The sequence below is a fragment of the Heterodontus francisci genome, chromosome 11 (assembly GCF_036365525.1).
Source record: "Heterodontus francisci isolate sHetFra1 chromosome 11, sHetFra1.hap1, whole genome shotgun sequence".
Taxonomy (NCBI): Eukaryota; Metazoa; Chordata; class Chondrichthyes; order Heterodontiformes; family Heterodontidae; genus Heterodontus; species Heterodontus francisci.
In genome coordinates, this window is record NC_090381.1 from 86781730 (window position 1) to 86792747 (window position 11018).

The 11018-nt window shown below is 42.0% G+C and overlaps 1 protein-coding gene across 3 annotated transcripts in view; it reads right to left on the reverse strand.

Annotated features, from left to right (window-relative positions):
* Nucleotides 1-6885, reverse strand: part of LOC137375355 (transferrin receptor protein 1-like) — a 68656-nt gene extending 61771 nt beyond the window's left edge. Inside the window, exon 1 of one of the 3 annotated variants that reach the window (XM_068042403.1) lies at nt 6775-6885. The gene's annotated coding sequence lies outside the window, so the exon portion shown is untranslated. Of the gene's footprint in view, nt 1-2697; nt 2722-6559; nt 6695-6774 lie in introns of those variants that run through there. The other 2 variants (XM_068042405.1, XM_068042404.1) reach the window with 2 other exon arrangements.
* Nucleotides 6886-11018: the final 4133 nt, after the last annotated feature.

The following is an 11018-nucleotide window of genomic DNA, read 5'->3' on the forward strand; positions in this document are numbered from 1 at the left end:
GCACATGGCAAATATATACACAGCAAGTCACAGTGGAGCCAGAGAAGCACAAAGTACACAGTGAGCCGCATAAAATGTCATAAGTTGTCATTTACAATAGCAAGTTCACATTAAAAGACAACATCCAAAATTTATTTGAGTAGTGGCTGAAAAGCCAAACATTTCAGAACCAGTGGAAGTCTAAGTTTACACAACGGGAATCATGATTTGCACTGGTGTTCTGTTATGAATTAAGCTGCTAACAGAATTCCAGTTTTAGGTCTGGCATCTTAACATAAAATGTTAAAAGGGTCTAAAATAAATTTGGAGTCATTTTGTGTCTAGACACTTGGAACAAGACAGCAACACCAAATGGCACAACTTAAAGGCAACTCCCTTGGGTTGTAGCACTAAGCAGCTTCTAATGTACTAGCTAATGATTAATACTTAATTGAGCTTTATTTCAGAATGTCTATGAATTAAAGCTGCTCAAGAGATGGAACCCAGCAAAAGAACACATGGAAAGGACTATTTGGGTTTCTCCATTATTATGACGCAGGTGAATGTTAAAGGACAATGGCCATGGCATGGCAAAAGATTATAAAGTTATATAGGAAACAAAAGGTTTGACAAGTGCAGTGCCACAAACCACCTGCTTCTATGTCAAAATATACATACAAAGTAGGTCAACAGCACTGTGGGTGCACCTATACCCCAAGGACAGCAGCGGTTCAAGGTGGCTCACCACCACCTTCTCAAGAGCAATGAGGGATGGGCAATAAATGCTGGCCTAGCCAGCGATAGCCACATCACATGAACAAATATAAAAAGGGTCACCCTATCAGTCACACTAAAGTGGCGACGAGCATATTAGCAAGCATCAGGAAAACAGTGAGGTCTGAAGAACCAGAACAATACAAGAGAGAAAGACTTACATTTATACAACCTTATACCTCACAGAAATAATTCAGATACTTCACAGCACGTTTTGGACCGTTGCAACAGCAAGGCTAATAACAAGCAAACTCCCTGTTAGTTAACAGCAAACGCCACACCAACTTCAGGAGAGGGCAAATGTGTAATAGAAAGAGAAGTCAGATGCACCATTCTGTTGGTAGCTTTGTAAAAATAGCATCTCAATATCTGTCTCCCCATTCAAATGCATGTGAAATTCCCGTATTTGCACTGTAGATACAAAGCAAACTTGCCACAAAGTTATATCAAGTCATTTCAAGTCTAAATACCCCTTCAAGTGTTAATTGTAAATTGTTAACCTTTTTCTCTCCCCGTACCTGATTTGACAGTGAATTCACCATTCTAAATTACACTTCCTTGGTCAGACCTTGTGCTGTTCTTTGGAGATACTTTGGAGTCACTCAGATCCCAGATGCCTTTAGAGGGCACTATGCCATTGCCACCTCACTTCCAACAACTTGTCATGGGGATTAGGTGGGCAAGTCTAATTCATGGTGGGTGCCATTCATTGACCAGTTACAGGAGGTTTTGGGCCAATTTGTTCATTTAAACTGCAGTGACTAATGTCGGCAAATGTAACAGCCAAGTTGTACACATTCTACAAACAGCAACTGGATGAATGAGCAGTTAATCTGGTGTTGCTGGTGAAGGGAATAATACTGGCTGGAACAACAGCACATTATTCCTCTTTTGAGCAGGGTCACCGGATCTTTACCATTCACCTAAACAATGTAAAGAGGCATACTAGATTTCAGTTCAATATCTACCTAAAGGATGGCACCAGTAATGGTATAGCAAGGGACAGCCCACCGAGATTTCAGACCCTCCGTTGCGATGCAGGGCTTGAATACAAAATTTAACTCAAGGATTGTGGAGCGCCATCAAATGAACCAAGCTACCAGTACATGACATAGGACTGACTTGAGTCACTGTGCTGAACAATCTGCAGTTGAAAAATCCAAAATCCAAGCAGATACAACATCAAGACAACAGTGTGAACAGTCAGGGCCAGAGCCTCACACCTAAAGATCAAAGACTAACTGGCTACATCATTAGGCAGCTAGAACACACCAAATTATAGCTATTGTGAAATAATCTATCAACCCCAATCCCTTCGGAGAATGTATCTGTCCAGTTGGCATCAATGCTCTCCTCACCTGGATTGGAATTTTTTTTTTAAATTGGGGTGAGGAATAAATAGAGCACACTCATACCTAAAAGCATTTAGCAGTCCGTGGATGAATGGCTAATTCCATATCCCTATTCAGATATGGACAAATATTTCTCACGCTCCCGACACAAACCCCAGCTGAAAAGGTAGAAAAGTGACATATCGATATTTGTGGTCGCCATAAGTAATTGAAAGTAAAACGAGAAGATGCTAAACTTGAGCGCCTACAGTACGCACTCCATGCACTACTGCCTAAATCATCACCTACCCCTGTTCTCAAACTGAACTGAAGTAAAAAAGACAAGCTCTGAAAAGTTGTATCGTTTGTTAAAAGCCAAATAATTGAGACTATCGCCCATCGTCCAGAATGGGGCTTCCAGAGCGAGATGCTTTAGACATTAAATTTACGTAAACCCACGTTTCCACTGCCACCGAATGAATTGAAACTGCACATAACGATTGCGTTTAACTCAGTACAAAAATAAAGTCCTCTATCTCAATAATTCCATACAACTCGAAACCCTCCATAAAATCTATTCTTAACATCCTTACATTTACCACATTCCACTTACCTAGTTAATAATACAATTTAGTGGGGGTGGGGGGGGGACACACTGCTTCCTTCCACGGCACATGGACCAAGACCGGAACTGTGACCCGGGAAGCAATTCACACGATGTAAATTGATAGGTTCACTTCAATGCACAGCCCTCACATTGGATGCAATGTTTATTCTGGAATTCGATTCAGGGACCCCCCCCCCCCCCCCCCCCCCCCCCCAACATCTAAAATTTTTAATTGTAAGGCAGGGGGAGGGAAAGGGTTGCTTTTCGAATAGAGGACGTGAAAGAAAACTTACTTCCACCAATCATGGATGGATGTAGCCTCGCTAAGTCCTGGATGTGATATGTTCTTCATAAAATAGACCAAAAGTATACATTTAAAAAAAAAAGTTCTTTTTACCGCTCAATATTAACTAAATCTTTAACAATGACTATCAGTTCCAAATAGTGCTGTAGTAGACCAGGAAGTGCCTGAATTGATCCTTCTGCTGATCGTACAGCTAGAGGGAGAATCCCTGCACACCAAATTACAACTGGTCTGACCGGTTACCAATTTATCACCTCCATTTAAAAAAAGCAAAAATAAACTGGACAACTGTCAGCTTAATATGAATAGTTAAGCTTCCAGAGGCCATAATACTGCATTACAGACATAAAAAGACATGGATTAATTAAAAGGCAGCCAGCATGGAATTGTCAAAGGCAACTCAGGAATGGCAAATTTAGTTGAATTCCTCGAGAAGTAACAGTTTGCCAATAAGGAAAATGCAGTGGACATTATGTATATGGATTTTCAAAAGGCAGTTGATATAGTGCCACACAAGATTTAAAATTGAAGCACAGGTGTTAGAATGACAATATGCCAGCATGGTTAAAGGTTTGGCTGAAAGAAGAGTTAATGGATGCTTTGCATACTGGAGCGATATAAACATTGATGTATAATCGATCAATGCTGGGACAATTATTCATTGCTTAATATCGAACAGAAAAGTTTTGTGATGTCACCTTTTCCTTCAAATTCCAATTTCCATAATTGTAATGGAAACAGCCTATGTAAATTTTCTATGTTATACTTATACTCTCCTGCCAGCAGAGGTATTGCCACAGCATGACAATTTTGCTGAGGTCGTTTCCATTATAAACGTGGACTTATGAATTTGTAATGAGAAGATGAAATTAACAGAATTTACGGCCATGTATGAACCCCACTTTACCCGAAGACAACATTTGATCTCGACTCCCAATGCGCAATGTCACAGATCAACATTTACAGACATCTATCTATATGTACAAGATCCGGATGTGGGTTCGGGGTACAATATCAATTTACAAATGTCAAAATAGGGGCTGTGGTTAACTGATCACAAGTTACTTCATCTTACAGGTTGAACGTCCAAAATTCAGCACACTCCGGACCTGAGATCTAGTATGTTTTCGATTTTCCCAGATTTTGGACAAGTGCCTATCCTCAATGTATGTAGATTGTTAGAAATGTCTTCACCTCTATATTGGAGATGAAGTATATTGATCCGCTGTTCCTCGTAACACAGTACCATTGTATGACTTACCACAAAGTATGGAGAGATGCGAATTTCGAAGCCAAGACTGAAGAGATTTTGCCTTCCCTTGCACCTTAATTCTCACCATTCTTTACACCATTTGAAAGTAAACAGTCTGCTCCTCCACCTCTCCCAATTTAAAATAAGCCATGAAGTGCAGAAAGGCTTTTCAGGATGATTCTTGCTATTTTTAAACCCTTCCTTGCAGAAAAATGTCTCTATGGAACCTTTTCATAATAGCACAGCTAAGACCAGGAACTGAGCTTGGTGCAAATCATACAACGCAAGGGTACAGTTGAGCAATAATGCACTGTGCTACTTTGCATAACAGGCCAAAAATGTGCAATTTATTATTTCAGGTCAGGCGGGGTCGAGAGTTGTTCAGGTTGACTTGCAGCGCAGGTACTAGAGCTAGTGCCCAGCTGAATTCCCCCAGTATTTGAACAATAAATCCAAATTCCATCATCAAATGGAATTTTCAAAAATGACTGGTTTTCAGACAGTGGGATTTTGGACATCCAACCTGAACTAGATTTGGCATATAGAGAAGCAAAGAACTTATGGGTTTAAGATAAACAAATCTTAAGGTAGAAGGCCAAGTTGATAAAGCTGTTCAAAAAACATGCAAATCGTAGGTTGTTTAAACAAAGGCACAGAGTACCAAAGCAAAGAGGCAATAATAAATCTATGCATACACTGATCAGGCTACAACTGGAACATGACGACCAGCTTTGGGTGCTTTACTTTGTAAAGCATGTAAAGGCTATGGAGAGAATGCAGAAGAAATTCACTACATTATAGCCTTAGCCATGATGAGACACTAAAGAAACTATGGGTAATTTCATTGGACCAAAGGAGAGCGAACAGAAATATTCAAAATTGATAAAGGTAAATAGGAAAAAAATCATCTGCACTGGCTAAATCAACAACTGGTGAAAATAACTAAGATCAATGAAGAATAAAAGGGAAAAGTTGAGTTTTCTTTTTAAAATCATCTGTGAAACAGCGATCCCCTCTCTGAGGGTTTATAAGTACACAGTTACATTTCTAACTTTTGCCAGTTCTTTCCAGATGCTGCCTATCTGCTGAGTGTTTTCACCATTCTGTTTTATTCAATTTCTAATGTGTTTGATGCCAAAAAAGACTCCCATCACTGTATCTTGATAAGCAGAAGGGTCAATATTTTGATACCTGTACCATAATGCACAGAGCTTTAAATTACAGCATTTACAATTTAAAAAAAACTTTGGTGTCAGGCTTGACTTAGTGGTAGCTCTCCTGAATGAAAAACCAGTAGGTTTAAGCCCCAGAGACTTGAGCACATAATCTAGTTTGAAAGAGATGCAGTCTTTCAGAGATATTAAACCAGGACCTCATCTGTCTTCTCAACGGGTGTAAAAGATCCCATGACACTATAAGAGTAAGGGAGATGATGTCCTGGCCACCATTTATTCTTCAACTACTTATTTATTCATCAACATGCTACAAAACAGGTTATCTAGTTATTTATGTCATTGTTGTTGGTGCAAATTAACTACTATATATCTTACACTTCAAAAAAGTAGCGTATGCTTCAGGGAATCCTATGGTTGTGAAAACTGAAAATACACATTCTTTATTCTATATTGCCAGAACATTCCTCTTGCATCATTTATATCCTTGCTGTAATGAAGCTACAGAGAGCATCAACGATACAGAACATTTAAATGTGGAGAAAAATTATAAAATTCAAATAACCTAAAAAAAAAAATCAGGTCTCCCATAAGTTACTTCAATAGAAGGTGTTTTGTGTGTGTGTGTGTGTGTGTGTGTGTGGGGGGGGGGGGGGGGGGGGGTCAGTGAAATTGATCATGACACTTTTTACTTCCAAATTTGACGTTAATAATGCGCGCTCCATTCGACCATAATACAAATAAATCATATGTATTTGAAATATTTCGAGCCAATTCGAGTTGTAACACTAGAGAAAGCTTTATACTGGAAGAAGCGAATGAGTGCTCCAGTTATCATTACGTCTGACATCCATCTCAAGATTTCTGAACAACCGATTTTCCCCAAGCAGCATACACAATACAATCTGCTGTTGTCCGGCCTTTACCCAACACCGTACACCGCAACATCAGATTAAAATGACAGCAAACTTGGCCCCACGTTATCTCAGAAAAAAAAAAGTTGGAAAGTGAAGGATAATTTCTTCACCTTCACTTATCTGAACCAAGTGGTGAGAAGGATCAGGGGGGGAGTTCAGGCATCAGAATTAACGAGTGATTTGTGGACGGCCGTTTGTTTGATGATTTTAAGTACCACTTAACTGCTTGACGGGGTGTACGTGCATTTTCCCCATCTTACTCTGACTGACAGTGTCCTCCTGCAGCAATAGGCAGTCTCATCAGCACACTTCCCCAAAGCCTGGCAGAAATCCGCCTCTCAGCATCAAAGCGGGAACCCGGGTCGCACTGCGCCTCCACCCCAGGCCCTGGCAGCAATACGCCGCTCGCTAACCCGTTACCTACTACCGCCACCTTACCTTCCTCCTGCCCGCTGACCTTTCCCAGTGACCGTCCTTCAGCTCCTTAAAGCAGCGGCAACACGGCGCAACCTCCCGAAAGCACTTCCGCGGGGCGGAGACCGGAAATACACAGCGGCAAAAGGCAGTTGGACTTCCAACCCTCTCACCGCCTGTACATCTTCCCTCAAGGCCACGCACCACTAGTAGTCCCTTCCATACGCTTCACATAGCCTCGATTCCTTCCTTCCCCCGGTCAGGCCGCACACGGCCCACACCTGTATAAAGGGGGCCTGAGGAATAAAGGCCCCCTCGACATAAAAAATATATAAAAGGGGCCTGGGGTATAAAGGTCACCTTAAAAAAAAAACCGGGGTTAAATCCAGAGTAAAGCTTCCTCTACACTGTCCCCACACTATCCTCATATCCCCTTATATAAAAAAAGAAAATAAAAAAAAACGGCCCACACCTCTTCCCTCCCAACCGCCTGTCAAGCCTCGCATGGCGCAAACCTCCTCCTCCTGTCAGGCCTCGTGGAGTTCGCCTACACCAATAACCTTTCACCCCCTTGCTTATCAAGAATCTCTCTACCTCTGCCATAAAAATATTCATTGAATCGGCTTCCTGCCTTTTGAGGAATGGAGTTCCAAAGACTCAGGAGCCTCTTGAGAGAAAAAAATTCTCTTCATCTCTGTCTTAAATGGGCGATTCCTTATTTTTAAACAGTGGCCCCTAGTTTTAGATTCTCTCACAAGAGGCTTTTCACATCCACCCTGTCAAGACCCCTCAGGCTCTTATGGGTTTCAATCAAGCTGCCTCTTACTCTTCTGAACTCCAGCGGATACAAGCCCAGCCTGTCCAACCTTTCTGCATTTTCCCACAGCAGCAGAATTGTACTCAACCACAATCTGTAACCTCATGGTCCGGCATATCCCCCACTCTACCATTACCATCAAGCCAGGGAACCAACCCTGGTTCAATGAAGAGTGCAGGAGGGCATTCCAGGAGCAGCACCAGGCATACCTCAAAATGAGGTGTCAACCTGGTGAAGCTACAACACAGGATTATCTGCGTGCCAAACTGTGTAAGCAGCATGCGATAGACAGAGCTAAGCGATCCCATAAACAACGGATCAGATCTAAGCTCTGCAGTCCTGCCACATCCAGCCGTGAATGGTGGTGGACAATTAAACAACTAACTGGAGGAGGTGGCTCCACAAATATCCCCATCCTCAATGATGGGGGAGCCCAGCATATCAGTGCGAAAGATAAGGCTGAAGCATTTGCAACAACCTTCAGCCAGAAGTGCCGAATTGATGATCCGTCTCGGCCTCCTCCTGAAGTCCCCAGCATCACAGATGCCAGACTTCAGCCAATTCGATTCACTCCGCGTGATATCAAGAAACGACTGAAGGCACTGGACACTGCAAAAGCTATGGGCCCTGACAATATTCTGGTAATAGTACTGAATACCTGTGCTCCAGAACTTGCCGCGCCCCTAGCCAAGCTGTTCCAGTACAGCTACAACACTGGCATCTACCCTGCAATGAAGAAAATTGTCCAGGTATGTCCAGGTATACACAAAAAGCAGGACAAATTCAACCCGGCCAATTACCGCCCCATCAGCCTACTCTCTATTATCAGTAAAGTGATGGAAGGTGTCATCAACAGTGCCATCAAGCAGCACTTGTTTAGCAACAACCTGCTCAGTGACGCTCAGTTTGGGTTCTGCCAGAGCCACTCAGCACCTGACCTCATTACAGCCTTGGTTCAAACATGGACAGAAGGACTGAACTCAAGGGGTGAGGTGAGAGTGACTGCCCTTGACATCAAGGCAGCATTTGACCAAGTATGGCATCAAGGAGCCCAAGCAAAACTGAGGTCAATGGGAATCATATGGCTGGAGTCATACCTCGCGCAAAGGAAGATGGTTGTGGTTGTTGGAGGTCAATCATCTGAGCTCCAGGACATCACTGCAGGAGTTCCTCAGGGTAGTGTCCTAGGCCCAACCATCTTCAGCTGCTTCATCAATGACCTTCGTTCAATCATAAGGTCAGAAGTGGGGATGTTCGCTGATGATTGCACAATGTTCAGCACCATTCGTGACTCCTCAGATACTGAAGCAGTCCGTGTAGAAATGCAGCAAGACCTAGACAATATCCAGGCTTGGGCTGATAAGTGGCAAGTAAAATTCGCACCACACAAGTGCCAGGCAATGACCATCTCCAACAAGAGAGAATGTAACCATCTCCCCTTGACTTTCAACAGCATTACCATCGCTGAATTCCCCACTATCAACATCCTGGGGGTTACCATTGACCAGAAACTGAACTGGAGTAGCCATATAAATACCGTGGCTACAAGAGCAGATCAGAGGCTAGGAATCCTGAGGCGAGTAACTCACCTCCTGACTCCCCAAAGCCTGTCCACCATCTACAAGGCACAAGTCAAGAGTGTGATGGAATACTCTCCACTTGCCTGGATGGGTGCAGTTCCGACAACACTCAAGAAGCTTGACACCATCCAGGACAAAGCAGCCCGCTTGATTGGCACCCCATCTACAAACTTTCACTCCCTCCACCACCGACGCACAGTGGCAGCAGTGTGTACCATCTACAAGATGCACTGCAGCAATGCACCAAGGCTCCTTAGACAGCACCTTCCAAACCCGCGACCTCTACCAACTAGAAGGACAAGGGCAGCAAATACATGGGAACATCACCACCTGCAAGTTCCCCTCCATGTCACACACCATCCTGACTTGGAACTATATCGCCGTTCCTTCACTGTCACTGGGTCAAAATCCTGGAACTCCCTTCCTAACAGCACTATGGGTATACCTACCCCAAATGTACTGCAGCGGTTCAAGAAGGCAGCTCACCACCACCTTCTCAAGGGCAATTAGGGATGGACAATAAATGCTGGCCTGGCCAGCGTCGCCCACATCCCATGAATGAATATATTAAAAAAAAATAACAAGAGTACACTTTAGAAGTGCCGTAATTCATTGTGTGTGAAACATTTTGGGACATTATGAGAATTTGCAAGGTAATATAAAAATGCAAGTTCTCCGTTATTTTCCGTTTGTGAATTCAAGGTAAATGGTATTGAGGACAGTGTTATAACTAAGTGTACAACATTGCAATATGGTTCATGATATTATTGGCCTGTTGAAAGATGGGTTGTTCTGGAAAATTTGCAGTGCTAGATATATACCCATTTATTGGAACACAGGATGGAGCTGGTAATAATTTGTCTTTGTTGGTAGACAGCATCTGTGACATCCATACATGCATTGATTGTCTATTTTATTCACAGTGCACATTAAAGACACTTGATTTTTTTGGCATTCAGTGAGCCAAATAAACAACAGAATAAAAATGTAATTCAAAAGCATAACAGAATTCTCAAATAAAAGACCAGTGCAGGAAGATCCAAATCAATTAATAGCACTATTGAATTTCATGGACTCATTAAGCATATTGCAACTTCACAAAATGTGACTTTTTCATATTTATGTTACTGCCAGACATTTTCAAAAGTTTGGCAAAATATTCAGTTAATTTAATTTACATATGAATCAAATTTAATAAATCCTGCCTAATGTTCTTGCATCATTTGTACTTGAACTTCAATTTATTTTTAAACGCTTGCCTCAGATTATTTAGATGTAAAAGGGCAGAAAAACAAAGAGGAACATTAAAGACAATTGTTGCAAACTACAATCCAAACATATTTATGGGACCCAAAAGAAGACCTTTGGGGTGGTGGGGTGGGTGATGGAAAGAAAGAGTAAATATCCCAGTTAGGTTAAACATATTCAATTCCACAGTTTAATAGAAAATAATCCATAGCTGAATTAAAAGATTCTGCCAACACTTATTGGACAAATGAAGGGCTGGGGCAGGATTAAGCATAATACGTTAGTTGCTTATCAACAGCAGCTCTCACTGGTTTCAAATTTGGCCACAATGACTCAGCACCTATTAATCTGTAAAGACTGTTGTGATATTCTGTTTTTCTTTGTAAAAGGTTACTTAAGCATGCTCTAAGAATTCTACATCCATTGGAAGAGAAATGTTTATCCTTTCTTGCAGGCTCACACATCATCACTTATCAGAGTGCCACGGTCAGTTCAACTGAAGGGAATACCTGCTAAACAGGGTCATGGTAGATTTTAAAGTTGAACAAACGCTTATTCCTCCCAAGCCAAGGACTAAAATTCATGTAATTGTTCATTTGAGTTGCACTTGTAGCTCAATTGGT